General features: G+C 47.2%; 1 protein-coding gene across 4 annotated transcripts in view; it reads left to right on the plus strand.

Annotated features, from left to right (window-relative positions):
• SH3RF3 (SH3 domain containing ring finger 3) overlaps positions 1-25727 on the plus strand; it is a 387937-nt gene that overhangs the window by 349578 nt on the left and 12632 nt on the right. The window lies entirely within an intron of this gene.

Genomic DNA, 25727 nt, shown 5'->3' on the forward strand with positions numbered 1-25727 from the left:
TCTCCTCCCTGCGCCTCAGTTTCCTGATATGTGAAACGGGGTGGCAGCACCTACCATCCTGAGTTTGGGGGGGAAGAATGAATTAGCTAATTTTATGACAGCATAGTAGAGTACTTAGGATGAAAATGTAAGAAATTAAGAACTTGAGAATCGATTGAGGATCCCACAGGTATTATGGGATAGATACAGAGTAGGACTTCTTCCCGGAGACTTTCATTGAAGATCAAAAGGAGAGTTGATTTTGCAATTCTAGAAGAAAATATGCCTGTCGTCACCAAACTGAGATGTTAGGCTACTCAGAAATGAATCCTAATTGGTCGATGCAACCGATTTGTTACCATTTCTTGGTTCATTTTTCCTGTTTCCACCATGGGAATCTGGATAGAAAAGCGTGTGTGTGTGTGTGTGTGTGTGTGTGTGTGTTACTAGGGATTAAACCCAGGGCCTCACACTGCTAGGCAAGCACTCCCCACTGAGCTATAGCCACACCCCTCTGGTTTTTATTTTATTTTGAGACAGGCTCTCACTAAGTTGCCCAGGTTGACTGTGAACTTGTGATCCTCCTGCCTTAGCCTCCTGAGTAGCTGGGATTAGAGGCATGCCCCACCGTGCCCTGCTAGCACAAGATTCTTCAAGTTTCAGTTCATGCCTGACAATGGAGGAAACCAAAAGAAAGCTATTTTAGTCAGAAGTGCAGTTTCAACTGCAATGTTTTAAAACAAAATTCATCTTTTAATAGTAATAGACTCTAGAAATGGAAATCATGTGAGTCACACATCATAGCCCTGGGGTTCCTGTCACTCTCCTCCCAAGGCGGGGTTGTAGAGTGGTTTTGTGCTGTAATGCCACATGGCTCAGCCCTCCTGGAAAGCATGGCTGGAGACGTGGGACACAGACCTGGGAGAGGCCAGGAGCCCCTGGGCACGCTGATTCCCACATCAAGTATGCTTTCTGTCCTTCAAAAGTCGACTGTCTTGCCTGCTTCCTTTTCAGGGGCCTATCCTGACATTGCATATAAAGACATGGGATATTTTTTTCCAGTCTTCCTTGCCCAGAAAAACTCAGCTGATGGCATCAGTTCAAAAGAAAGACATATATGAGCCTCATAAAACACAGGAGAAGGTAGTGCTTACAGACCTACAACCTGACACACCCGAAGCAGACAGTGTCAGTGTGGTGGGACATTGCTGGACATCAGAAGAACTGGTGGGTGCTCCTCACCTTAATCATGTAACTCCCGGAAATGCAGAGGAAGCACAGAAAGACGGCAGTAGGGTCACGGTTGTGTTGGTTGTGGTTTCATTGTGTTTTGTTCACACACCCAGGCAGTGGACGGGGACGGCTCTGTCACTTCAAAGGGATGAGACAACTTTACCATCATTTCCCTGGAGGCTGAAGTCACTGTTGGCCAGACTTAACTTTTATTTGCCTGATATGTTATATGCTTAGTAATTTCTTCCAGGACACATCTCAACAAACTAGGAGATGTAATTGCGTGTGGTAGAAGAATGAAGCTCATTAATCTTTTCAGAGGATTCACTCTAGTCGTATTTCAGATGGGCTAACGAGTCAACTTAATAAAAATGTTATTGCTTAAGGATCTTTTCATAAGACTAGCAGTAATGTGGGGGCTGGAGTTGTGGCTCAGTGGTAGAGCACTTGCCTGGCATGTGTGAGGGCCTGTGTTTGATCCTCAGCACCCCATGTAAATAAATAAGTTAGATAAAAGATCCATTGACAACTAAAAAAACAATTTAAAAAGACTAGCAGTAGTGGGTGGATCTCTGAACTGCACAGCCTGCCTTCTGCTCATTTGCTCTCTTATTCACTTTAATATCACCTTATAAATACCTAAGGCTTGATTGCTTAATATTAAAATGTAGATGATGTATTTTTCTACCCATGGAAATATTATAAAAAGTAATTACTGGTTTGTATCTCCAGAGAACCTAATAGGAGATTGTTGGATGGATGGATGGATGGATGGACGAACAGACAGATACAGATAACTTATCTATTGGAAGGAATTGGTTCAAATGATCAAAGGTCAGCAGGTCCAAAATCTGTGGGGCAGGCCAGCAGACTGGAAACTCAAGCAGTACTTGATGCTCTAGTCTTGAGGCAGAATTTCTTTCTTTCCAGGAAATCTGAGTTTTCCTAAAGCTTTCAACTGATTGGCCAAGGCCCACCACATTATCAAGGTACATGTTTGAAGTTCTCTTCTTTACTTAATGTCATTCTGTTTAAGTTTTAATTACATCTGCAGAATACTTTCATGGCAAATCTAGTCTAGGAGAATAGTACTAGTAGTACCAGGATCAGTGGTCCTAGCCAGCACAGTGATTATCTTCTGTGCCTGTGACACAGAGGCACAGGGAACTTCCAGTTCAGCAGTCATGCCTCCGGTGGACGCCGTCCTCCCGCTGGAGCTAAAAGCGCTAGCAGAGCATACGCTGTGGGAACACGAAGGGAGCTCTGCTCCTGGGTCACTAGGGGTAATTGTGGGTGGGGCTGCTCCCATTCCCACCCACGATTCCTAGGTCCACAAGTCCTGGCTGTGGCGTGTCCGATGCTGAGGCTGAGCATGTGCAGCCTCCTGAAGACTCTCCTCCCAGCTTCGTAAGGTATTGTCACCTAGCTGGCACTGTAACTGAGTCTCTACAGAACCATGCCACTCTCTATTAAGCCAGCTGCTTCAGAAAATGAGGAGCATTGCAAGACCAGTGAATTCCATGAACTTGGGCCCGTTCTCGCACATCTTTAACTGTGAGGTGGATCCCTTGGTCAGAGCAATGTGGTGTGAAGCACTCAGACCGTGGGTAAGGCACTCTGCTAGTCCCCAGATGGCAGTTTGGGCAGAAACACTCCTTGCAAGGAAGGCAAATTATTCCAGTGGCCAAAGCCACCCTTTCCATGAGGACGTGACCGGCCCCGTGTAATCAATCTGCCACTAGGTTGTTGCCTGATCTCCCTGGAGAACCGTGCCTTACTGGGGGCTCAGTGTTGGTCCCTGCTGCTGGGAGACTGGGCACTCAGCAATGGCCATAGCCAGAGCCTGGCCATCATCCATGGTGCTGAGCTTGTAGATAACCTCCATTTCTGCCACCGTGGCCATTTGGTTCATGAGCCCAAGGAGTTGACTGGGGACAGAGACTGACTGGTATCCACAGAACAGGTCATTCTGTCTGCTTGATTGTTAAAATCCTTGTTTGGCTGAAGTCGCCTTTCGGTGAACATTTGCATGGATGCAAATATCATTATGTTTCTTTTTCTAGAGAGGGCTCGCCACATATCTTTTTCCAAATTTCCTTGTCACCAACTTCCCAAATGTGTTATTTCCAAGTCCCTGATCATCCAGCCAAGACGTTGGCTATAGCCCACGAATCATTATATAAGCACACAGGTGGCCATTTCTCCTTCCAATAAAAGTGCACAGCCAGGTGCACTGCTGAAAGTTCTGCCTCTGGAGAATTTCCCTCCACACTGTCCTTCAGGGATGTCCCAGAGAGTGGCTGCAGCATTGTAGCTGTCCACTTCTGAGTGGTGCCTGTGGATCTCTAAACCGGCCTGAGTGTTCCCTCCCCTTGTCATCTGATCATGGGGAACATCCCCTGAGGCCACAGGTACAGGCTGGGAGGAGGAAGGCTGTGTGACAGGAGGGGGAACATGGCATTTCTGAACCTGCCTGGACCTGAGCTCAGGTATAACAGTTCCATTTGAGGATGACTTGCTGCACTATGCATCCAGCTTTATGGCTTAGGGTGACACCAGATCATGATCAGCAGCTGCCAGACTATGGTCACTTGGTGACCCACAGCTAAGCATTCAGTGTCTTTTAATGCCCAGTAGCAAGCCCAAACTGTTTCTCAAAAGCAGAGTAGTTGTAGGAAGAGGAATGGCTGGGCTTTACTCTGCAATCCTAAGGGCCTGCGCTGTAATTCACACAGAAGGAGGCGCCAGCAGCTCCAGACAGCATCTCCGTCTGTGGTGACACTTTAAGCACCATTGGATCGGCTGGACTACATGGGCTGAGTGGCAGAGCAGACTGCACAGGAGCCTGAATCTGAGCAGAGCCTTCTCCTGTTCTGGGCCCCAATTCAAACTAGTGTTTTGGGGGGCTCAGTAGTAAAGAGGTTGGAATAACACACCCAGGTGAGGGATGTGCTACCTCCAAAACTCAACGAGGCCTGAAGGCATAGGAGTGGCCAGGTGTAACAATTTATCCTTCATTTTGGGAGGGAGTAGCTCCATGGCCTATACCACCAGACCCCTAAAAACTGTGAGACTGAAAACTACGGAATTTGAGTCAGATTTTCCTACCCTCTAAAACACAAAGTGTCTTACCAATGAGTCTAAAGTGATTGCTGCTTCATGCCCACAAGGTCAAACCAGCACAGTATTATCAGTGTGCTAGACTGGTGTGACATTACAGGAAAGGGAAAGGAGATCAAGAAACTGAACTAGATTATGATACAAAACTGGAGGATTCCTCTACTGACCCTGATTCTAGAAGACCCCAAATTTTAGGATGGTGCAGGTACATTTCTGGCTTTACCAGCTGACAATAAACTGGTTCTGGTGGTCTTTACTAACACACAGAAAAGCATTTTCCAGACTGACTGCTGCACACCAGATACCAGAGGATGTGGCATATTAATTTCCTTAAGCAAAGAAGCCACATCTGGTGCAGCAGCTGCAGTTATACTCACCACTTGGCTAAGCTTACTGTAATCCTCTGTCATTTTCCAAATCCATTTGCTTTATACACAGGCCAAATTGGCAAATCAATAAGTATATATGGTGAGATCCACCACCCTCGGATCCTTCAAGTCCTTGAGGGTGACACTGTTCCTCCAGGAATGCGGAATGGCTTTTGGTGTACAGTTTTTCCGGGTAAAGGTAGTTCTGATGGCTGACCCTTGGCCTTTTCCACACAGCCCTCATTTCCTAGGTCAGGGGACCAATATGGAGATTCCGCCAGCTGCTGAGTATGTCTGTGACAATTGTGCCTGCCACAGCTATGGAAAGAACACAGAAGACATTAGAACACACACTGGCCCCATTGCAAGGAGGACCTGAGCTAAAGCTCCATTATCTCCTGGCCTTCATGAGGCCCTGCCCTGACTGCTGGGCCACAGTGATGTTTGAGGTTGCCTGGAGGAGTGTCAGCTCAGAGCCAGTGTCCAGCTGTCCCAGAAAAGTCTGGTTATGTTCTTTTTCCCAGTGCACATTTCCCTGGTAACGTAGATCCTCTTAGGGAAGGCTGGAGGAAAGATTAACAGTATAAAATTTTGGCGTTGTTCCTAAGGTTCTTTCTCAAGGAAATCTGTCTCCCATTTCTCTTAGGGAACCTGGGTATATAAACTCAAGTCTGAGAATAAAGGGGCTTGTGACTCTTTTTTTTTTATTCAGTTAAGACTTCTGCTCACTAGACCTAGAACTCTTCTGCTCACATTGATCAGGTGAATTCAGTGGACCGCCCATCTGTTCCTTTTCTGTGAACACCACAATCAACTAGCCAAATGCTCAGGTCTGCACTAGTCAGACCTTTCCGATTTGATTGCTGCACTGACTGCTATCTATTATAGTAACCATGCCCACTTTGTGTTTGGCAATTTAGTGCCACCACTTCACCCCTATCACCCTGGGATCCAATTACTCACAGGTTTCTCAACCCAGTGGCCACAGGTTCCACTGTAAAGGTTGGTCTACAGGGAAAAGCAATCACAGCGCTCTCCACCAATGCCAGGGCTCTCCCCACACATTTATTATTTACAGTCACGGTGAAAGGTGTATCCTCGGGTCCCTCCTGGGATGGAAGAAAGTATGAACATTTTAAATTTCTGATTATTGTATGACTTGGAAACAATAGCTACTTTGGAAGCAATGGTGGAGGAACCCATCATTACCCCAAGACTTGCAGAAGCGAGTGTTCACATTTGCTTCCACTGAAATGAAGCTACTTACACCAGTTGACACCATAGAGAGCAAAGCTCCCAATATGGATATTAGGAAAATACCAGGATCATTGGGAAAGATGCCCCTGACAACACTGAGAGATGCGAGGAGCTGCCCATTTCTCAGCATGAATGACTTTTCTCCCTTCTAGAACTCTGTGATTTCCTGAGCTGGGCTTTAAGGCTCTGAAAGCCAAAGGCGATGTAGACACGGCAGGGAATGTACATTTAGGGTGTTCTTTAAAAAAAAAATTACCGGTACAAGCTGCACCCAGCTAGAGGTCACTGGAAGACACAGAGGCCCTCTTATCACAAGGGCTGCTATTTACGGGGCTCAATACTGAAAGGAGCAATGTTATCTGCATGAGCAGAACCACTGGACTCCACCAACCCAGTAGTCCTAGCTGCATGATTTCTAAAGGGATCATTCAGGGTCTGTTAAAGTACCTCCAGAGGCAGGCAGCTCACTCCCTAAGGAGTTGATTATATAACTGGACTGAATATTGTTAGAAGGCTTATCTTATTGTTGACTCCAAATCTACAGAGTGCACACATATACACATATTCATATGCATATAAGCATACAATGTGTATAAATGCACATACACATACATGCAAAATTATACCCATGCACACAAACACAGGAATACACACATACATGAAAATGTACATGCATGTAAAGTAGATCTCCATGTACACATGCATACATCATGCTTTCAGCTGTCTATGCCCATACACATGTAAACACGTGGACTCACATACACACATACACATCAGGAAGAATTGATCTATTCCTGTGAATTCTGCCATCTTACAATGCATTTCCCCTTCTAAAAATAATCCTTCTGATATTAGAAGTCATCCTCCCAAGACATTTTTTCAAAGGACTTTTTTGGGGGTGAGGATGTAGCTCAGTGGTAGAGTGCTCATTTCACATGCATGAGGTTCTGGGTTTAATCCCCAGCACTGAAAAAGAAAAAAAAAAAAAAAACAAAGACTTTATTGAGTAATTAAAGGATGAGACTAAGGACTCAAATCCACTGATGATAGAAATGTAAAATAATGCAACCACTTAGGAAAGTCGGTTAGTAGTTTTTAAGAAGTTAAACATACCAGTCACCAGTGACTCAGCCTTCCACTCCTATTTGCCCCAAAGAAATAAAAACATATGCCTATACAAAGACTGGCACATAAGAAAGTGACCACAGCAGTTTTATTTGTGACAACTCCAAACTCGAAACAGCCTGTTAATTGACTGACGAATGAAAACAAAACGTGGTCTGTCCATACAGTGGAACACTACTCAGCAATAAAAAGAACTGAGGTGCTGATACATACAAAGATAGAGAAGAAGCATAAAATCATTAAGAAAGCCAGACTAAAAAAAAAGGATTACATATTGGATGTTTCCATTGATAAAATTTTGGAAAATATGAACTAACGTATAACAACTCAGTGATTTCCTGGGGGTAGGGAGATGCTTGAGCAAAGGTTGGTGGTGGAGGGAAAGCATGTCACAGTGATTGTGTGGCTGTTCGGGGGCAATGCCTATGTCAAAACTAGTCAAGGTATCAAAAGTAGTTAAGACAGCACTTTACTTCTTTAAAAAAAAAAAAAAAGAATGTAGCATACTTCTGTGAATATGCAAGTTTTAGAGCTAGAAGACTGAGCATGATTCAAATATTTATTTCAAATCAATATTTGAAATAGTACCTCTACTTTAATTTAATCCTACTCCACTGCTTCCCTTCCTGGTTGGACCATTATTGAGTCTGACTTGCATATGAGAATCTTAAAACACTGTTTCATTTTTCATGCAAACACACCTCTTATGCCATTTAGCCAGAGTGGCTAATCCACACTTCTCCTCCCAGGATGCAGGCTCAAAGATCTGCCACCAGCACCACTGAGGGCTGCCATGGCAGATACAAAGGGACCCCTGGAGGGTTTCTCCCAAGAAGATAAATGTTTCAGCCCAGAAATGACACACATCACATTCGCTCACAAATCTCCCAGTTCATTGATCCCGTGTGGATACCTGGCTCAGTTGGGCCCACGTGGCTCAGAGTTACATCATAATGAAGTTTTATGTGCTTCTGGTTAAAGAGATATACATGAGATCCAAATAAGCAAATAGTAATAAGGCTGGCATTCTCTGCAAATGCTGAAAAGCTTGACCAGTATGTTTTTAACAGACAAAAGAACTCCCAGATCTCATGAAGAAAAGCCAGAAAACCAACTTTGCCCTGGAAAGTAAGTCCAGATTCCTCCAGAAGCTCAGGTATGAAGTCGGGGGCCAGGCATGGTCACCACAACCACAGGGAATCTTGATCATGCTTCTGTGAAGGGTCTGTGCCTAGACAGTAATGGTTTTGAAGCATGTTCCAGGATGTGCAAGCTACAAAAAGAACCTATGGCAGATGTGCATTATTATCCTGCTGCATGGAGTTGCTCAGGGTTGGCCACAGTAATGGAAAGAATTGTGTGTTTGGGTCACAAGCTGAGCCTGTCCTAGCCACGGACAAGCACAGAGCTGTTATGGTTAGGGAAGGCAGGTCCTTATTCTCAACTATGAAGATGTCTCCTGTCCCCTCAATGGTAGTAGGGCCATGTCCAATAGACTGAGAACACCTCTCATCTAAGGGCCCAGGGACCCTTAGAATGACCAGACTTTAGAATGACTTATATCCTTGATAAGAAAATTAGGGCTGGAAAGCAAATCTGCAAAGTCTGCAGTGCTGAGGATGTATGAACTCAAGTGCTTGCTGTCGGTCACCCACTCACACTCCATATGTAAGATCAGCTCTTCCAGAGTTTTGCTGGATCATAAGAAGTCCCTGAAGGACCCCTCTCTTGGTTTCCAGAATTCACTCTTTCCCTATTGCAAATCTGGGGAGATACCACCGTCTTTAGTGCAGTTGCCCTCCACATATGTCCTGGGAGAAAGCTTTCAGGACATATCCCAGGGTGAGGTCCAGGCCCCACTCATTTGTTTTGTTACCCATTACTTAATATTCACATAGTGCCTACTTTAGTAAGCCCTGGCTGAGACAAGTTAGGCTGGAAGAGGACAAGCAGTTTCACCAAGCTCTGTGGAACAGCTCAGAGTCACGTACGACGTTAGTTATGGAAACCCAGAGGTGGAGCCCCTGATGATCGATGCCTGGGCAGTCAGGTGAAGGGGCGAAGTCACCTGTGACCTCTCCTAGTATGGCCTGTGCTAGGGGAGCAGAGGTCATGAAGGGGTGCAGTTCTGTAGCAGAGATGACCATAATCAAGAGGCCTGAGCCATGGCACCCGGCTCTGTAGGCTGCATCTTAGACCCTTTGCGGAGATCTTCATTCTGAGTAGAAAGTTCAACAGGCAAAGGGTACCGACATTTCATTCCTCCTGGCTGATCAGAAATCACTTGTTGCCTAAGGCAGAGTCAGTGACAAAAATCATCATAATGGGACAGCCCACACGGGGTCAGGAGCTGCTGTGCTTTGTGGGTAAGAGGGCTGCCGCACCTGTTACCAGGACATACACTGGGATGGGGTCCAAGACCCTTCTTCACTCCCCTCTCGCCATCTCAGCCTTCACATCATGTCCTCAGTAGAAAATGGTCCCAAGCGTTTAGTCACGGGAGATAAGTTATTGCAAAGTTCAAGGATAAGTCATCCTGCTCTTGCACAGAGCACATCTTGTTAAACTTTCCCCCGCTTCTCCTTTGCTAAGACTATTTATTCAGCCGCAGGGCAAGTAGACATTGGATCACTCTGCAGAAGGCTGGAGCTGTGTGGACAGCAGTCCATGTAATTTGGTCTGAGAAGTATGCCACTTGCTCTCAGGATTACATTAGTGACTCAGGGAAAAGCAGGCAGGCCCCAGAATGTATGGACCTGTAGAGCCCTGCACACTTGGATTCTGACTTCTCAGTGGCTTTCCAGTTCTTACCCTCATTTTAATTCGATAATAACTGCATGTGGCTCCATGGTGGTGAATCCTTAGAGAAGTTGCATTGGGACAAGGAGAAAAGAACAAAGCAGGGCAATTATTCAGGAAGGTGCTGCCTGGCCAGGGACTGGGCTGTCTCAGTGGGTGGTAGCAGGAGAGGACCCTGGTTGGTGGCTCCCCTGAGTTTTTCCTCACCTGCATCTTGGACGTGGTCCCTAGGTTGTGTGTTTCCTGGAAGCAGTTTGCCTTGAGAACCAGACAAAGGCAGGAAGAAAATCCAATGGATCCCACAGAGCTGGCAGGGCCGCCTGGCAGTGCCTGGCATGTCATGCACCGGCAAAAAGTGCTAATGGAAATAATAGCTTCGATTTATTTCAGAAATCCTGGCCCCATGCATGGGGCCTGCTGCTTCTCCCGTATGTAACTGAACCGACCTGCTGCTGCCTTTCTGGTTGGAGGAAGTGATTTCCATCCATCTGTTTCATTTTTAAGAAATATTCAGGCACACCTGACTAAATAAGAATGTGTTCAGTCTCTCTGGTTCCATTCCAGTCATCTTTCAGAAGGATGCCAGATTTTACAAGACTGCATTTGAATGCATTTCATTTAATCTAATAATTTACAGAGGCATTGTATTTGTTCTACAGAAAACAAGCCAGAGGCCTATTGGTGATCGAAACATGAAGCAAAGTTATCCTGATGGGACAAAGCTGTCCCATAGCCCAGACACATTGTTGAGCAAGCAGGGCTGCTTATCTCTATTCATCCTGCCTTTGAGCCTAATCTCCTTTGAAGCAATTTTAAGAAATTAATTTTATGCTATAAATCCTACTGGGTTAGCAGGGTCTTTTCTACCTTAGTGACAAGATAATGGTGTTGGGACAAGGGGGCAAGAGGACAGTATCAGGCATTGCTCCTGCTTCTCAGATGCTGAGTCCAGAAGAATTTGCAGAAAACTGAAAACTCAGCATTTTAATCCTCCCTCATTTAACAGTATTAAACCAACTGGACTCTGATGCACTCTTGAGTTTTCCTAGGGAAAGGAAAAGAAGGGAAAGGAGCTCCATACTTGGGTAAACAAGCAACCCCAGGGTCTGGTCAGTATGCTACTTTATGCATGCCGGGATACCTCTGAGAAATTGGAACTGACCCCGGGCCTTGCCTGAATGGGACCTACCCTTGGCCATGGGCAGCTGGACAAATTATGAAAAATTATGAAAAGGAAGTTGACATCATGCTCAGAATAGAGAGATTGCTGGGACCCCTATGATTGATTGATTGATTTTGTACTGGGGATCAAACCCAGGATGCTTTACCACCAAGCTCCATCCCCAGTCCTTTTTTCTTTTTTCTGTTTAATTGTACATAATTTTGAAAATAGGGTCTCACTAAGTTGCTGAGGCTGATCTTGAACTTGCAATCCTCCTGCTTTGGCCACCCAAGGTGCTGGGATTACAGGTGCATGCCACCATGCCCAGTGAGCCAAGTTAGCTCTTAGCCCTGGATACAGGACAAATCAGTCCATTGTGGAGGAAGGTAAAAGTCACAAACACGTGGGATGGAGTAGTCCCCCTTATACACAAGCATTCTTTCCAAGATGTCATGTGGATGCACGGATAGTAGCAACCCTATATTTAACTGTCTTCCTATACATGTGTACCTATGATAAAGTTCAGTTTATAAATTAGGCACAGTAAATTAATAACAACTAGTAGTAAAAAAGAAAAATTATGGCATTATACTCTATTGCTTATTTCTAGAATTTTCCACGTAACACTATCAGACTGCAATTCAGACCATAGATAACTGAAACAATGCAAAAGGCAACTGTAAAGACGGTCTGAGCCATGCAAGGGGACAGAGTAGTGGAGAGGAAGGAGAAATAGCTTCCTAGATGCTAGTCAGGGTATCGGAGGTGGTTTCCAAAGCACCTAACACCTGACTAAGTCTCTGGGAGGACTGGAGGAGGACTTGCTCCCAGGTGGGCAGAGGAGGGGCTGAGCCTGTGTCCTGCTGCAGCTGCCAGCGCTGGTCTACCTGCTCCTCCAACTCAGCCTACTGAGGGTCCCCTGAGGCTCCTGGACACACCTACCACCGTAGCTCTAGGAGGTCCTTTTCCTGAGGTGTCTTTGACCCTTAGTCCTTCACAGAGCTATCATTACTCCTCAGGTGACCTGTCCCTCACAGGCAGAAAGTCACTAGAAACCACCCTTGTCCCTTAAGGGCTGGAGACCAGGGAGGGTATGACATGGACTTCAGGGCCAGAGACTCTTCATGCCTCCGCTTTGTCTGGGGTGGTTTGGGGCTTCCATTTGATGTGCAGTTCTGCCTCGCAGGGCAAGGCTGGGCAGGACTGGGGCTCTCTGGGGAGGTGCGGATGACACGTTTGTTGGCGGCTACTATCGAGGGTAGAAGGAAGGGCACAGGGTATGAGTGTGACAGTTGTGTATCAGGTTGGGTGAGAAAGGAAAACCCTATGGGGTTTCCATGAGCCATTTAGGCTGCAAGGGTAGGCTACTCACGTGCTCCAGGGCTCTGGAGGTCGGGGGCTATCCATGTGTTATGCTGCTTGTGAAAAATGGCACAATCAGAAGTAGGATGTGTCCCTCTGGGACTTGTGACAGTGATGCACGAGGCCTGTGAGCGGCCACGGGATGAGAGTACCGAACAGCAACTGGGCTCAGGGGCCACAGGCTCGTGGGCCATCTGCGCTTCAGAACAGCCAGGCTCAGGCGTCCTAGAAGCTTCCCACTGCCTTTCTCCAAGGTGTCACACCTTCTCTGCCATCATGGGAAACAGCGGGCAGCTCCAGGAGGCTCTGGTAAACTGAGGTTCCAGTCTGTCTGCACACAGGCCATAGCAGGGCAGATACTCACTTGCTAAATAAATAGCTGAGCCGCATTCCAAAGCCCCAGCCTGCCCTGCACAGCAGCAGAAAGGGCAGCACCCCCACCCAGATCCCAGAATCGAAACCAACACCATTCCGTGTGGTCTGTAGATCTCCACGGCGCTGGATCATCCTGTTTGTTAAGTGGACTCTCACTCCCCCACCTCCCCACTCCCAAAAGAAATGCACAGCAGGGCTGCTGGCCCTGCTGTCTCCCAAGGGCTCTTCAGAACTCTGCCTGCAGCTTCTCAGATCTTCAGGGAATGCTGGGAGAGAAACAGGATGCTGAGAAGCAGCTCAGGTACACAGGCCCACCCAGGCAACGTCCGCTTCTGCAACGGTACCATAAAAGAGCCAAAGAAGAGGGCAAAACAGAGCCTGGCACCTGTCATAACCAGGGCTTCTCAACCTTGGCACAATTCTGATCACGTCATTCTTGTGTGGGGGAATGTCCTGTGCATAGTAGGACATTGGGCAGCACCCTGGATTTCTGCCTACTAGATGCCAACAGCATGCTGCTGCTCTGTCAACTCAGAAAATGTCAACATTGCTAAATATCCACAGGGGGTGAAATCACACAGGTTGACAACAGCAAGTATGTAAGCCATCTGTCTCTCATGCCACACAGAGTGGGTCCTCAGACCCACCGTGCCCACAGCAATGTTGGCATTGATTATCTTGGGCAACTAATTACTCTCCAAATCTTTAACATCCTATCTTCTTTGAAAATAAAAATCCTGTGGTAAAATTTAGCTTGTTAGAACTAAATCATTTTGCTTAACTGAAACTTGATGCCCACAGACGAATAAGATCTGCAGATCTGCTGTGCCACCTTGTACCTGTGGTCAGCAGTGCTGTATTGTGCATTTAAAGATGTGTCGGGCTGTTAGAGCTCATGCTAAGTGTTCTTACCAAAATAAAATTGAAGAAAAATTAGCTTATTAGCAAGTGAAGACCAGAGCAGGCCCCGGGGGAGAGAAACTTTCTTCCTCTCCGAAGCTGGGGATGTAGCTCTGTGGAAGAGTGCCGGTCCTCCTCCTGCCTAGCTCTCCCGAGTTGTTCAAGCCAGCCTCATGCACATCGAGCATTCTCACCCCAATACCAGAGAACACCGAGGGCGGTTGCGCAGTGCCTGGACTCAGATGAAGACCTAATGAGATAACGTATGTGGATGGCTTTAACAAGTATGGTAGGACCCATAGTGAGGTACTAAGTAGCCCCATGTGGAGTAACCCAAAGGTGAGGTACTGGGTAATCCAGAGTCAAGGTACTGGGTACCCCAAAGTGAGATATTGGTAAAACACCATCAGACTCCTCAGACAGTTCATACAGTGAAGTCTAATGCACAAACGATTTGGACCTTCAGATTGAACTGGGCATACTATGTCAAAGACTTAGAGCTGCTGATCTAATAAATTCTGAAGATTTCTCAGGGTCTCCATGAGCCTCCAAGAGGTGATTGTGAAGAGGCTGACTCTGAGTGACCATGAAACTTGTGGGACAATGGAAACCCTTGAAGCTCACATCCCTTACTCCTCTGGATGCAGCCCATAACACTCACCCAGGAACTGGTAGGACCTGAGCCAGGGGAGAAGACTGCTCCCCGCGCCTCTCCACAGGCACAGACTTCATACCCAGAGACCCACCCATTCAGCCCTGGTCCTTAGAGGATTCTGCTTTCTTATTCCCCAAATCCATCCTGAATCCCTAAAAGGAGAACAGAGTCTTCCTAATTAAAGTGATTAGCCTTATGTCCCCTGTCTTAGTCCCTTAGAGCTGTTATAACAAAATACCATTGACTAGATGGCTTATAACCAGCAGAAATCAATTGCCCACAGTTCTGAAGGCTGCAAATGCAAGATCGGCAGACTCCAAGTCCAGGGAGGGGCCTGTTCCTGGCCTAGTTGGTGCCTTCTAGCTGTGTCTTCACATGGTGGCAGGGGCAACCAGACTCCATGGGGTCTCTTTATGAAGGACACTAATCCTGGTCATGTGATCTTGCCCTCGTAACCTAATCACTTCCCACAGCATTGCACTGGTGGTTAGGATTACACATGAATTTTGAGGGGATCCAAACTCAGTAGCTGCTCCCCATCTCCTTGTTGGGGAGCTACACAGAGGAAACCCTCCCCCTGCTGGCTGGTTCCTGCACACTCTGCCCCTTCAGCCATCATGTTGACACTGAAATATTACTAGAATGATCACAAGGCTGAGACCCTGAGGAGAAGGTCCCCTAAGTGTGTGATTCACCACAGGGAGGAAGGAGCCGCCAAGGGCTCTGTGCTCCACAGGAGGCAGCAGCTGATCAGAGGCAGCTTCTGGGGCAAGCCATTTAAATGCTTTTTATGACCTAGTGGCCTTATTAAGTCGCACACTTCCATTGCTGTATTTTCTGTCCTCCCTCTCTCTGTTCCCATAAAGCTGTCTGGCTGTCTCTCTTATACACTCAAACTTGCATGGTTTGGATTCCCTGGCTGTCTGAAATATGTGTCCTTTGAGTAAAATTCTTCCACCTCAATTCCCAGTTATGTTTTAAACTCGAGGCGAGACCTTCTAGTTTCGAACTACCCCGTCAGCGTGAAATGTTATCCTGTTGGTTTTTATGACCCTGCTGTTTGGTTTGATTGCATGAGGTTATCTAGCCATCTTCGTGTTTCTAGTAAAAACATACTGAAGTTCAAGTCTTGGCATCTTTCCTTGAAGAGTCCTTCTCATCTATTATTTGGATGCCTATGTGACTTCAATTATACATGTTTCCAATATTTCTGTAAACTTTTCCCCAAAAGAGTCTGTTGGGATGTGCTTTCATGTTCCTGTCTCACATCTTTCATTAAAAATGCTGTGTGTAGGTGGGGATGGTGGTGGCACATGCCTGTCATCCCAGTGACTCTGGAGGCTGAAGCAGGAGGATAGCAAGTTTGAGGCCAGCCTCAGCAACTTAGTGAGACACTGTCTCAAAATAAAAAAAGCCAGGAGTGTAGCTCAATGGTAGAATGCCCTTGATTTCAACCCCCAGCTCCCTTCAAAATGCTGTGTGAAAGAGACAGACAGAGTCTGAAGCTTATACATAAGATCTTTGTACTTAAAGTCAAGGATACTGATAGTCTTACAGTATCATCTGGCACTGGGGAATCTCATGGAAGTTGAAAATGAAATCTGCTGCAGTTAATTTTGCTGCAAAACAATTCACCCCAATCCTTTCAGGGTTTAAAACTTCAATCACTTCATTGTGCTCGTGGTTTCTGCGGGTTCTAGCGTTCAGGCAGGAATGGCAGGGTGGCTTTCTCTACTCCGTCATGTCCAGGCCTCAGCTGAGAGGACTTGAAGGTTGAGGATGATTGGCAGGCAGTGATGGGGGCCCCTGGAGACGTGTTCGCTTGTGTGTTTGGCAGTTGATACTGGCTGTTGTCTGCAACCTCACCTGCGCTGGCCTCCCCTATGGGCAAGTCTGGGCTGCCTCACAGCATGGTGGCTGGGTTCTCAGAGGGAACTCATGGATGCTCTGGACTCACCTGAGTCCTAAAGCTGTTTCCACTGGGCTGTATCCATGAGGCAGTCACAAAGTTCTCCCTGGCACTCTTAGCCAGTGGAGCACCAAAGTACTGAGTAAGGAGGTGAGTGGGGGAGGAGGCAGTGTCGCATATTTAGAAAATACAATTTGTCATGTTATCTAAGCTTCTCTCTTAGCTCTGTGTCTGTCAGTTTCTTTGAATTCAAGTCGAGTATTTAATACTTACTGATTATAGTTCCCCTGTCTTGGTTTTTTAATGAAGTGGAGAAACACATTCTATTGTGTTTGTTCTCCCTGGGAGTCTTGCTTTCAAGCTGCCCTTGGTGTCCTAGCCCGGGGCAGTGCAGGCATGCCCGTACAGAGCTCTTCTGTGGACCGGTAGGCTTAGTCCCCTCATTTTTCAAACGAATTAAACAACCAATTTCTTAATGTCAGAGAAGCATTGTGAACTGCCTTGAGAATCTGCTGAAAGCCATGTATCCATACCACTCCCAACTTGGCAATTCCGCAGGGTCGCCCAAGGCTTGTGATTACTCAGAGACAATATCTTCACCATCACCTCTTAGAGACTAATAGACAGCCCAGGATCTCTTCAGAGTTTGTTAGAAAGACTAGGATTCCTTGGTCTTTGACAGCCCAGCTTAACTTGAAGGTCTAAATATCGTATGTTTTATACCCTGTTGTACGAGGTCGCAGAACCATGGTCACAAAGGAAGTGGACTTCAGAATCACTTCCTACTCACCCAGAATGGATGAAGGAGCATCCCAACGGGAGCTTGCAACAGCTGTTACTGAGATATTTTTGCTGGCTGTGGAAGCTTGGACCCCACATCCTGGGGGCCTTCAGGCTTTGTCCTCTGTTAAGGAGAAGGCGGGTGAAGCAGGCCTGTACCTGTGGGAGGACATGGATATCAGAATTGAAGATCCAAGCCTGTGCATGGCTTCAGGCAGGGGCACGCCAACAGGTCAGAGGGCCGGGGATTCTGAGGAACGTCCACCCCAGTGCAGGCAGAAGAACCCTTAGCTGCTCAGAAAGGCAGGAGGAGATGCCCTAATACAGGAAACCCCCAGAATTCCCTGTGGGAAGGTGACAGGAATGCCAGGGCCTGCAGATGCCAGTTCCTTGGGCAAGGGCCCAGCCATTGGGTGCACCTGGTGTCTCAAGCTTCCAGGCATTGTGTTGTCACCGAATCACCATGGCAGCTGACATCTGGAAGGTGCACCAGTGTTTCTGCCCGCAATCTGAGTTTGAACAAAATATGGAAAGACAACATGTTAACTGTGGCCCTGCCTTGCAGTGTCCCTGCCTGTAGGTCAGAGACTTGGTGTGTTACTTCAGGTTTGGAGCTTTGGAGACATTTTCAGTAATTGGACCCGACTGGGCTGTTTTGGGGACTCAGAGAACATTCCAGAAGATCACAGACAAAATAGGATTCAGTCCTATTCGCATCACCCTTCCATGTGATTAAATTCTATATCCTGGGGCAAAGGATGTTTGAGACACTGGACTTCAATCCCAGGACCACAAAAAAGTTAAGGAAGATAAAATTAAAATTTCATAAGCTAAAATAGACATACTGTAATTCCTTTGATAAGGCTTGGACTAACCGGAAATGAGCGACGAGCACTGACTAAGGTGCCAGATGCATGGGTGAAGAGCTCTGGTGGGCTTCACCTCTCACCTAAGTCCCAACCACCCTGTCTTGAGAGTGGACCGTGCACCAGGCACGTTGGCATGTGCACACATGGCTCCGCAGCAGCCTACCTCATTGAGAAAGCTACTCTCAGAATGCTCTCCTGAAGCAGGCCGGGAAAGGGAGGTGCTTGCCCACGGCGTGGGTTGGTGAGTAACTGGCCAGCCTGCTTTTGCATCAGCACAGAACCACTACTAGAGTTTTGGGATCATCTGAGTAAACACCTCAGTGCCCACCCATTAACTGACTTATGAGAAAATCTGAAGAGAACATTAGAAGGTTGTCATCCATTTGCTGACCTGCTACCATCTGGATATGAGTTGAGCGTGTCCCCCCAAAAGGCTCAGTGGGCTGGAAATGTGGTCCCAGTGTAGCAATGTTGAATCGATGGGATCCTTAAGAGGTGGGGTCTAGAGGAAAATGATGCCGCCTTCAGAAGGAATCAGTAGAATTTTTGAGGGACCCTAGTTAATCCCCATGAGATCAATCATAAAAAAGAGCAAGCCTGGCCCCTGGATTTCCCTTGCTTTCTATCTTGGCACATGATTTCTTCCTCTGACATATACTTTCAACATAATGCCATCTGCCATGTGGTGAGGCAGAACTATCTGATAGGGCCAGCTGTTCTTTCCACTCCCCAAACTGAGTGCTAAGTAAACATCTTTTCTTTATACATTTCCCAGCCTTGTGTGTTTTGTCATAGCAACACAAAATGACAGTACCATCCTGGGACTTATGCATTGTCTTATTTAGTTCTCAGGATAACACAACAGAGCCATAGTTTAACATTGGACTCAACAAGTCCTGAGTTTAAGTCCAGATTGTGCAACTTTCTACTTGATTACCCTGTATCTGTTGTTTACCATCTCAGAACCACCTTTTGTTCTGTAGGTTTTGTTTGTTTGTTTGTTTTAGAGTAAAACGAGCTAATGTATGAGTAAGAGTTGGAATAGCATCTGGCTTCTAGGAAGCTCTCAAGAAAGCTTCCTATATAATTCTTAATATTTAGGTATTTGTGTAGTCCATTTTACATGTGAGGGAGTTTAGGCTAAGAACAGATAAGTAATTTGTTCAAGATTGGCCAACTAATAAATGACAGGGATGCCCAGCTCCATCTGTCTTCCGAGCTGGCACAGTATCCTATGCTGCTCACAAAGCAAAGGGATGCAGGTGTTCATCTTCTCGAAGTTCCTCAGGGAGATGTCTCCTCGCCTCAGGGGCTCTTTCACATCTCATTGGCCTTGACTGATCATCCAGACCCACTCCCAGGTGTTGCAACCCAGATGAGGGGAGCTCAGTGTTCCTTCTGTTCTTCACCCCAGTTCTGAGTCCGTCTGTCGTTCCTGCAGCAATGTGCACGGCTCTGCTGTGAAGGACAAGTACCTCCTTTTCCATTTCATCCTCTCTCCCTCCCTGTTCAAAGTGTCCAGTGCAGAGCCACAGGCAGAGGGTGCCAGCAAAGACTTTGCCTCTGATAAAAGCAAGAAAAGCCACCCGACAGCAGCTCTTCCACTAGAAATAGAAGATGGAGAAAGCACAGTCAGGTTGTCACTATCTGCTGTCCCCCATGCCCTTCTGTCTTCTGTTTTTTGGCAGGGAAGTATTTTTATTTTTTATTTTTTGGTACCAGGGATTGAACTCAGGGGCACTTGACCACTGAGCCATATCCCCAGCCCTGTCTTGTATTTTATTTAGAGTCAGGGTCTCACTGACTTGCTTAGCACCTCGCTTTTGCTGAGGTTGGCTTTGAACTTACAATCCTCCTGCCTCAGCCTCCCAAGCCACTGGAATCATAGGCATGCACCACCACACTCAGTGCCAGGGCAGTATTTTTAAAGATGTGTTTTAATGTTTAAAATATCCAATAGCTCAGTGCACAATTTTTCTGTCTCTTTTAATTACCTTGTTAACTTCTTCCTCTTTATTCATTATAGATCTTCTATCCCTCTGCCCTCTCTGAGAATGTATTGTATATTTATATTGTTATAAGCCCTTCTCTGCTCTTCCAGGAACTATGTTTTCAAGCAGAACCAGAGCTGTGCCCTTTCTTCATTAAAATTTTAGCAGGGCATAGCTTTTAATTTGCCCTTTCCCCATCTCTGATGGGAAGATTTCCAAACATAAAATAATAATTAAAAAGCTTCCAAGTATAACTTGCTGCCTTGGAGCCAGACTCAACAGAGATAAGGACTCAGTGTTTCTCTTGCCCCTTGTTTTTCTCTTTGGAATACCTCAGAGCTTCTTAAAGCCTCGGGCACTGTCTGTCTTGCCAATTCCTGGGCACCAGGCCGCTGCCCAGGTTCCTGTCTCTCTGAGCAGCTGGGGTCATTCTCATAGGTATTGAAGAATAAAAGGTGCCCTTTTCTCTGCACCAGGGCTTCCCGCAGGCCTCTGCCCCCTGCCACCTGTCCTTCCTGTTGATTGAGGTGGCATTAAGAAATATTTGAGCCTCTTTCTAAACTCATTTGCTCCCTTAACATGGTCTCCTGAGTTGGCCAAGACACTGATGTTATGTAACAGGTTGCTAGAGAGTGAGAAACAGGGCTGGTTTTGGCACAATGGCAAAGCTGGAAACAATAAAGGGTTGCCCCAGCCATATGGGAACGACCACCCAGGAACACAGCTTCAGGTCCCTGCGTCCCCAGCATGCTGTTTCCATGCCCCCTTCCCTCTCAGCTGCTCCTGTGATTGTCCCACCATCCCCATCAGTGGCCCCATTGTCCCCTGCTCAGTGGGCTCAACTCCTGAGAAGCATCACCAATGGCCACACCAAGCCCCTCACAGGACTGTTGTCCTCCTGTCCCCGTTCCTCCACCTCCACGGCAGCTCCTTGGTCACCCTTCGAGGCACCAAGGTGTGCCGTCCTCTTGCCTTCTCACCTCAGGGGCACATCCTATGCAAAGGCCAGTACCTGTTTTTGCTCGCTCTGGTCCTTCCACGCCTTCTGACCATGCTCCTTGCCCCTCTCCCAGCTGCTCCTTCCGTGGGGTGGCCTCCTGTTCTGCATGCTGGTCAAGAGCAAGAATTGGCCTCTGGCTCACCACATCAGTTATCATGTTCAAAGCATCAGGTTGTAATTTTCCCATCTTAAATTAAAAAGAAACACGCATGGGCTTCAGAAGTCAGATACAAAAGGAGAACACCATGTCTGTTTGGTAGCACGTAACAAAATTGAAAGACTTCCCCAGCCTCCTTCCGATCCTGCAGGTCCCAGCAGCCGACCTCAGCAGCCCTCCAGTCCTGTGAATGTGCCTTCCTGGGATGGTCTGAAGATGCTCCCAGGTCCCCAAAGGTTAACACAGGACCTGAACATCTTTAACCTGTGGCCACTTGCAGTTCTCAGCTCACAAAAATGCCTTTTCTGGCAGAATTAAAATGTGTGATCATGTTCAGTCCTTTATTCTCAAAGCTAAGGGGTTTCAGCCTCCGTTTGGGTATTGGAAAGAGCACAGGACCCGTCAACATGTACAATCGGTCTGACATTCTATAGGTTGAGGGTCTTCCAGTGTACCAGGACTAAGCTTTGCAAAGCAAGTCCACCTCTACCTGCTTCCCACCATATGTATCTGGTCTAGCATTTGGTGTGTGCCTAGCCAGTGCAAACTGATTCTAAATATTGACCTATGCAAAAAAGCATTAAGATGACAAATCTATTTAAGAGAGTGTCATGACCACCCCTTTTAGAATGGGTTATTAAAGTCAGCAACTCGGGAATGCAGAACAACGGTGGAGCATTTGCGGACATGCTTCAGGCTCTGGGTGTGATCGCCAGAACCTCCAAAAATATGTATATATGTCATATTTTATATGTAGTATAATACACACAATTCATTTTTAAATGCTGGGTGTGCTGGTGCACATCTGTAATTCTAGTTACTCTGGAGGCTGACACAGAAGGATCACAAGTTTGAGGACAGCCTCAGCAACTTAGTGAGACCCTGTTTCAGAAAGATAAAGACAAAATGAACTTAATGAAATGAATAGTATCCCTAAAAAGGTTACTGTCACTCTTAAAAAATTTGTTCCCTCTGGCTCTTTATAATTTCCCGCAGTTTTCCATAACTTCTGATTGATCTTTGACTAGCAATAGATCTTCATTTAAGTTTAAAATTTCTTTTTCCTTTTACCAAGTTTTTATGCTACCATTCTATAAAACTGTTAAGGTCCTTAGGGAAGCCCCTATCTTAATCATAACCAATAACATTATTATTATACCATGTGCACACCTTACAGTTTTCCTGTAAGATGCAATACAAATATGCACCTTCAAAATTCATGGGGTTTTTTTGGTTTCTTGTTTTTTGTTTTTTGCAGTGCTGAGGATTGAACCCAGGACATGCTAGGCAAGTGCTTTACCACTGAGCTACACCACCAGCCCCCAAATCTCTTTTTAATATGAGTTCAGATAGTGATTGTTTGAAAGCGAAGTATAACTCGATTTCATAGCGTATGTGTATGTGTAAGGGTGAGTGTGTGTGTGTACACGGATCATGTGATGGCGTTCTGTGTAAATGGAGAAGGAGGGATGCTTTCAGCTTCAGATCTTGAGAGCTGGAGATTCTGGCCACCTCCCCTGCCTGCCATCCTCAGCCCTTCCCTGTCCCTTCCCTGGAGCCCACTAACACCTGGTAAGACCGTTTGGTTCCCCTAGCAGGACTGATTAGACCTTGGCGTTGAGATGGTCATTGGGATGAAAGTGATCTGCCCCCAGGGCAGAGAAGTGTCAGTCTTGATGGAGATACGGCTGTGTTGGGAACACTTGTGGGCAAAGCAGCAACCCCTAGAATGTGACAGGGACACGGATTTTTCATCCTACTGAGCTTATGGAAGTCACTAATTTATTCCCTCTATTCCAGCAAATCCACGTTTTTAACAAACCCTTAGCTCTGAGCATCCTGTGAAGCCAGTTATCTCCTGCAGTGTTGACCCCAGAACGGATCTGTCAGCCTGTCTGGACACATGAAAAGTGTCCCTGAACTGAGTCTTACCTGTGTTATGCAGAACAAACCCCAAGGCAGTGCTTGGAAGGACCACCTCCACCTTCCCTGTATTCCACAAGCGTGATGGCTGCTGTCATGTGGAATTCCACAGCCATCCATAGTAACTAAGACGTAGCAGGATTCCATTCTGGAAGGCAAACACTTTGGGGAAGATTTGCCAGTCATGATACCAGCATTTGTCTGAGTCAAATTAAGAAAATGATCAGTCATACTTAATCCTGGGCATCTGGGACAGGAAAATTCCCCATCACATTTGCTCGCCCACCCCTTTTCAAAACACACCACTAAGGCTGGACTGTGCCACAGTGCTCTCAGTGGCCCAGGGCCAGATGGCAGGGCCTCACCTCCTCCCAGCTGGCCTGTGCACACTAGCGAGTCTTTCATGGCCTGTGGACCCTGGGAGTGAGCATTTGCCCCTAAGTCTGCTCTCTGCTCAGGCACCATGAAGGCTCTCCCTGCTGTGCTCAGTTCCTCAGGCGTCAGGTGTGTAGCGAGCACCTGCTGTGTGCCTGGCACAGCAGCAGACCCTGGATGAACACAGCCCCTGCTGTGCTATATTCGCAACACAGAGGTTGTATTCTCCAGGGGAGCCTGGAAGGCATGAGTAGCAGCCTGCTCTCATCTCAGGGGAGAGGAAACAGAGGTGGTCAGGAAAAGGCTGGGGTCACAGTGTGTGCCCACTGCCAGGCCTCTCCTGCCTTGCAAGGAATAGAGGAGGGCCACATCCTCAGAGCCAGCTGTGAACTCAGGTGATATACCCAGGCGGGCCTGGCTTCCTTCCACACATCCTGGCTCCTGTCCTCTTCTGTGGACCAGGGATAGCCAGACGTGGCAGAGGCTGGGACCAGATATCTTGGGGCCAGATAACTGCTGTGGGAACTGCCCCCTGCGTTGGAAGATGTTTAGGAACATTCTGGCTCACTAGAAGTTAGAGGTGCCCCCTGGATGTGATAACTCAAAATGTCTTCGGACCTGTCCCCTGAGAGCAAGATCACCCCCACTAAGACACCCTGCTGCAGGACAGGCCTCCTGGAAGCCTGCCCCCCAATTCCAGTCCTGCAGTTCTTCCCTTCCCGGCCTGAGCGTGGCCTTCTCCCTAACTGCCAGCCCTCCTTACTGCAGTTGGCAAAGCGTGTTCCTGGGAACACTGCTCTCTCCAAAAGGCTTCTGTGGAGACAGACTTGGGGATGCATCTCCCCTTAAGCTACCACATGGTAAATGCTCCAAATAGACACGTGTTTATCAGATGGTTAAAGATTTTCTTCCCCATTTTTCTCACAACAGTTTTCCTCCAGGGCCTGGAGGAAACGCATTCAGGAAAGGTTCTTGGAAGAGACCAAGGCTGAGGGGAGATTGGCCATGGGGCTGCAGGCCCCACTGGGGGTCTCAGTGTCCCAGGCCCCATGCCAACACTGAAGCTGGTAGGAAGGGTGGAGGCAGACGTCCTAAGTACCATCCCCAATGAGGAAAGGCCAGCTCAGGTGAGCCTCAGGCCCAGTGAGGAGGGCATGGGTATGGAGCAGCAGCTGACCTGGGCTCACCTTAGGAGGTCCCCCTCTTCCAAGCAGCTGGGGCTTCTGAGGCCACCATGACCAGGTGCTATTAGCAGCTGCTCATATGACAGTCTTCTACATTGAGACCATGAGCAGAAGCTGAGTAGCCCAACACTTAAAACCACTGAATTGTGATTAGATACCTTTAGCTAAATGACATCATCTGGTACAGCTGACCACCTTTCTGTAGGGCCCAGCTTCTTGGAGACCACAGGGAGGGGCTTTGGCCATGTGGGCTTCAAGACCAGAGGGTGAAGCCAGGACACTCTGACCTGCAGATGCCACATGGAGCAACTTAACAGTGAGGGGAGTAGGGTAGTCATAGCCACTTTATCCAGGCAACCAGACTGTTGGTGTCAGGAGAGCCAGAGGCTGGGTACAAGTATGCAGTGAGACACTTCTCAGCGCACAGAGGAAGGATCATCGTGCTACAGTGGGACAGGCTACCGCTTAAGGTTATGCATATGCCTCGAGACCTCAGCACCACTAGCTCTCCCCCTTAGCAGCATCCCACCCGTTTGGTGAGGAAGTAGAAAGAGCAAGTCTTCCACTTGTCCACCTCAGACTCCAGTGAGCCCTCTAGTCAAATCGACTCTTCAGTTGCCATTATGATCCAGTGACCATGGTTTCAGATTTCTGCGCATAAAAGTTCCTCTGGGTGGTGCTGGAACTTCTCTCTTTGTCATGCTGTTAGGATATGAGATGTCCCCAAAAGCTCCTGTGTTAATGCAGGAATAGTCAGAGGTGAAACGCCTGTGATGAGAGCCGAGACTGGCCAGTCCATCCTAGTTGAGTGGACTGACTGGCAGTAACTAGGCAGGCGCGGCAAGGCTGGAGGAGGCTGGGGTCCTAGAAGCGTTCCTCTTCCCCACGGCTCCCTCCCCTTCTGCAGTACTTCTCCGCCATGATGGTCTCCCTCACCTTGAGCCCAGACAAGAGAGTCGTGGACCACGGACTGAACCTCTGAAATCATGAGCTAAAATAAAATGTTTCTCTCTGGTCAGCTATTTTGGTAACAGTGATGAAAACGAAACCTACTTGCACAAACACACTCACATCCTCACACATGCATGCTCACACACACACACAGAACCCAGCCCCCGGTGAAGGAACACAATGCAGTTTTCTTAGAGTGTTGATGGACGATATTTGAAATGTCTTCCAAGTAATCACCACCTGGCAGATGGAC

Source organism: Sciurus vulgaris (assembly GCF_902686455.1).
Source record: "Sciurus vulgaris genome assembly, chromosome: 14".
Classification (NCBI taxonomy): domain Eukaryota; kingdom Metazoa; phylum Chordata; class Mammalia; order Rodentia; family Sciuridae; genus Sciurus; species Sciurus vulgaris.